The 5,149-nt window shown below is 42.4% G+C and overlaps 1 protein-coding gene across 2 annotated transcripts in view; it reads right to left on the bottom strand.

Annotated features, from left to right (window-relative positions):
• Positions 1–4,308: 4,308 nt before the first annotated feature.
• The window catches only part of LOC135557925 (coiled-coil domain-containing protein 85C-A-like), a 147,220-nt gene continuing 146,379 nt past the window's right edge, over positions 4,309–5,149 (bottom strand). For both annotated transcript variants that reach the window (XM_064991643.1, XM_064991644.1), the window contains exon 6: positions 4,309–5,149. This exon is cut by the window's right edge and continues 1,378 nt beyond it. The gene's annotated coding sequence lies outside the window, so the exon portion shown is untranslated.

Genomic DNA, 5,149 nt, shown 5'->3' with positions numbered 1-5,149 from the left:
TGCATCTAAATCATTTAAGGGGGGGGGTGAGAAGGAACAGTGGTGTGTTTGTTCAGAACAGTGGTGTGTTGTGTTCTTGACAGTGTTAAGGTCAGGTTCAAATTGTCTGATTTACAGGTCATGACCTTACCAACAGTCAGCTTAACTGTTTTGTCTACTGACACCCCTCACCACAACCACACATGTACTGACACCCCTCACCACAACCACACATGTACTGACACCCCTCACCACAACCACACACGTACTGACACCCCTCACCACAACCACACACGTACTGACACCCCTCACCACAACCACACACGTACTGACACCCCTCACCCAACCACACATCTACTGACACCCCTCACCACAACCACACATGTACTGACACCCCTCACCACAACCACACACGTACTGACACCCCTCACCACAACCACACACGTACTGACACCCCTCACCACAACCACACATGTACTGACACCCCTCACCACAACCACACACGTACTGACACCCCTCACCACAACCACACACGTACTGACACCCCTCACCACAACCACACATTTACTGACACCCCTCACCACAACCACACATCTACTGACCAGTGGCTTAAACGGTACCTGTTACATTTGTTTTCCCCAATACCGTTAGTCCACTTTGAAATGTTATTCTGTTTTCTCAGCAAAATACTGTACATTCAACAGCTTTACCAGCAGAGGGCAGATTTGCTCAAGTTCTGAATTCATTTTAATGTATCATTGAGCAGGAGCAATTAGGGTTACGTGCCTTGCTCAAGGGCACATTGACAGATTTCACATGGTCAGGTCGTGGGTTCGAACCAGAAACCTTTCAGTTACTGTCTCAACTCTCTTAACTGCTAGGCTACCTGCCACCCTGTCAGTTCTTCAGTACAGAAGGGTTCGCATGTGTTGTTTAGTGTTAATCAGTGGGCTCAAGTCAGCGTTTCCTCCCACATTTAACTCAGAGAAGACACAGAACTACAAAGAAAGTTTATTTATTTTTCTTCCCAAAATCATCTGTGGCCTAGTACATTTATTCATCCTTTTAGAGTATCTATCTGGTCTCAGCTAAATTCATGAAAAAACACTTTACAGTAATGCTTGTAACTACAGGAGGAGTTAGCATTAACACTAGGGTTGTGTCTGAAATGGCACCCTGTTCCCTATATAGTGCACTACTTTTGTCTAGGTTCAGCACAACGCTGTGGTCAAAAGTAATGCACTAGGGCAGGGTTTCCCAAACTCGGTCCCGGGGCCCCCTGGTACACGTTTTGGTTTTTGCCATAGCACTACACGGCGGATTCAAATAATTGATGATGAGTTGGTTATTTGAATCAGCTGTGTACTGCTACGTAAACATCAAACCGTGCACCTGGTTGGAGTTTGGGAAACTCCTGCACTAGGGAATAGGGTGATATTTCATATGCATACCAAGTTCGTCATGTCTTCTGGTTTAGCACAGAAGTTGTTTTAAAACACAGGTTCCAAATCAAACTCCCACGCAGAGAAAAACATGGCACAAAATGGCAGACTGAAAAATATTACAAATCATCTCCTCTCATAGCTACAAATCAGTTGTTCTAGAAAAAAATGACACTTCAAAAAAAAATCTATTCTTTTGATTTTATTTTTTGTACTAGACCCCATTAGCGAGAACCCGAGGCAGAACCGTGAGATTGTACAGTCTGAAGCCTAAATGATGTTCTAATTAGGAACAAGAAATACTAGTGTCAGGAGAGGTTGAGCTGTCAATCAGTGACTTATTAACCAATTACCCAATCAAAAGACTTGGATACCAATCAAAATCTCCCGATAGGTTAAAATCATCAACGGACCAATCACATGGCAGCCCTATAATGGGAGAGCTCTTATCTAAACACATGGCAATGAACAGTTTGATCATAACAGTACTTATTTCATCTGACTTCGTCAAGGAATAACTCGTCAAAATGTATCGAAAAACATCTAAGGGAAGACTTGCTCTTTCTCACATTCCAACAGAAAAGACTTTTACAAAACATGCAGTTCACTGCTGAAACTCATCTCCTGGATTCACCATCGCTAAAAAGCCTAATTAATATTATGCTAATTGAAAATATATAAATCATTCCATTTATTTTGTAGCTTTCAATAAAAATGGTGTTGTACAGTAGTTTGATTAGTAGTTATTACAGTAGATTAATTTGGCTGATCTTCCCTTTATGATAGTAGCATGAAAGCTTTTTAAATTTCACAGAATATTTCTTGAAACATTAGTTCATACGAAATGAATGCAGCAAATGTGTTCCGCAGTCTCCAACCCTGTATGAAGCAGGTGTCCTCAGTCTGTTTACAGAGAACTACAGTATACAGCCTGACCAACCGAAAGAAAGACTACAAACCATCCTGTCTTCAGAGTCACAGAAGAAGAGTTGGGGTGAAGCTCTCGTTATTTCCCAACCTGAGAAATATGATTGTCTTACACAACGGTGTACATTTTAGTTAAAACATTTTTTTTTTTTTAAATGTTTTCCTCAAAAAACAAGATCGCTCCATTGACTCTTGGCTGAGGCAGTTTAGATTCCAAATGGCCTTGATGTGTTTGAAGAGATAAAATAATCATTTGTTATACTAAAATACAGTAAAAATAAGAGTGGTTACCATAGAAACAGCCCTATTTACAGTTCAACTGAGTGCTTTTGTAAAACATAAAACAGTCAATTTCAACCTAGAATAATAACAAACAAAAAGTCTAAATAAACGATAAACAGTAATGCTATGTCTTTATACATATTTTACACAAGTTTTAAAAGTGATCTCTATAGTTTTGTGTTAATAATAGACATCTCTTATGAGCACAGGGTGCTAGGTATGTACGTCACAGTGGGTAACACAAATTAACACTTTGGACGCTAATGATAATTATTCTAATGCTAGCATTAGCTAATGCTAATTATGCTAATCAACCAGAGAGACAAAACTGACATAGAAGCTGGGTTTTTATGGCAAGTACTATGAAGGAGTGGGATGACATTGTTCCTAGACACTGATCCACAGTCAGTTCTGTATGTGACCTCTAAATGCTCAAGATCGGGGTTAAAGGAGAGTGAAGCTGATCCTAGATCTGTGCATACGAGACGCTTGTAACCCAAAACGTACTATCAAACCATATCTGATGTTATCACATCGTTACTTTTGGGGACGTTTGGGGATTTTTTTTTAAATCGCACATGTTTCCCCAGCCTGAAGCTCTGTTATAGTAACCATGCAGCTCTACCTGAAGCCCTGTTATAGTAACCATGTAGCTCTACCTGAAGCCCAGCTATAGTAACCATGCAGCTCTACCTGAAGCCCTGCTATAGTAACCATGCAGCTCTACCTGAAGCCCTGCTATAGTAACCATGCAGCTCTACCTGAAGCCCAGCTATAGTAACCATGCAGCTCTACCTGAAGCCCTGCTATAGTAACCATGCAGCTCTACCTGAAGCCCTGCTATAGTAACCATGCAGCTCTACCTGAAGCCCTGCTATAGTAACCATGCAGCTCTACCTGAAGCCCTGCTATAGTAACCATGCAGCTCTACCTGAAGCCCAGCTATAGTAACCATGCAGCTCTACCTGAAGCCCTGCTATAGTAACCATGCAGCTCTACCTGAAGCCCTGCTATAGTAACCATGCAGCTCTACCTGAAGCCCTGTTATAGTAACCATGCAGCTCTACCTGAAGCCCTGCTATAGTAACCATGCAGCTCTACCTGAAGCCCTGTTATAGTAACCATGTAGCTCTACCTGAAGCCCTGCTATAGTAACCATGCAGCTCTACCTGAAGCCCTGCTATAGTAACCATGCAGCTCTACCTGAAGCCCTGCTATAGTAACCATGCAGCTCTACCTGAAGCCCTGCTATAGTAACCATGCAGCTCTACCTGAAGCCCTGCTATAGTAATCATGCAGCTCTACCTGAAGCCCTGCTATAGTAACCATGCAGCTCTACCTGAAGCCCTGCTATAGTAACCATGCAGCTCTACCTGAAGCCCTGCTATAGTAACCATGCAGCTCTACCTGAAGCCCAGCTATAGTAACCATGCAGCTCTACCTGAAGCCCTGCTATAGTAACCATGCAGCTCTACCTGAAGCCCTGCTATAGTAACCATGCAGCTCTACCTGAAGCCCTGCTATAGTAACCATGCAGCTCTACCTGAAGCCATGCTATAGTAACCATGCAGCTCTACCTGAAGCCCTGCTATAGTAACCATGCAGCTCTACCCGAAGCCCTGCTATAGTAACCATGCAGCTCTACCTGAAGCCCTGCTATAGTAACCATGCAGCTCTACCTGAAGCCCTGCTATAGTAACCATGCAGCTCTACCTGAAGCCCTGCTATAGTAACCATGCAGCTCTACCTGAAGCCCTGTTATAGAAACCATGCAGCTCTACCTGAAGCCCTGTTATAGTAACCATGCAGCTCTACTGGTTTAAAGTGACACTGGTCCTATTCTAGGGGACTTCTTACTTCAGATGAGCTCTTACCCAGAGCTCATCTGGGTTTCTATTCAGCATAAAACAAAACAAAAGGGGCCAGGTTCCCAAGAGCATCTAAAGACTCATTTCATCGTTAGTAACTTCGTAGGAGCATCTCAAGAGCTGTTTCCCAAAACCAACGTTACTAAAATTGTACTTGAAAAACGCTTGTTATTTACTGACTGCGTCCGAATGCCTCGGCGTGTGAACAGCAAAGGACGTCGTTAGATACCTACCGCGTCACTTTATACACAGAAAACCTCCGCTAAACAAAGAATCAAGAAGATGTTTATCCGTCTCTCTGTGACCGCCGAAAACTTCAGAACGATGTTGAGTACAAATACAAAAGTTGCCAATGTCTCTGCAATTCATACAAACAAGTGAAGGAAAAAATATGCTTCCAATGAAATGAGACGACAGCATTAAAAGATAAATATCCTACCTACAGATCGTATTTCGACGATACTGAAAGCAATTTCATGTTCATTCAATTTTGTTTTTATTTTACTATTTGGCTCCTGTCTGCAATTTTTGCCTCCTATTTAATGATGTGTAGCCTAACATGTGCACAGTGACGTTCCACATCTTGATAAAGCTCCTTGTTATAGGGTAGGCATTAGATTAAGCCGCCTCAATATTTGCAGCCGTAGGTGA

Source organism: Oncorhynchus masou, chromosome 16 (assembly GCF_036934945.1).
Source record: "Oncorhynchus masou masou isolate Uvic2021 chromosome 16, UVic_Omas_1.1, whole genome shotgun sequence".
NCBI lineage: Eukaryota > Metazoa > Chordata > Actinopteri > Salmoniformes > Salmonidae > Oncorhynchus > Oncorhynchus masou.
The sequence above is the reverse complement of the archived record's forward strand: the minus strand, read 5'-3'. Positions and strand labels throughout refer to the sequence as shown.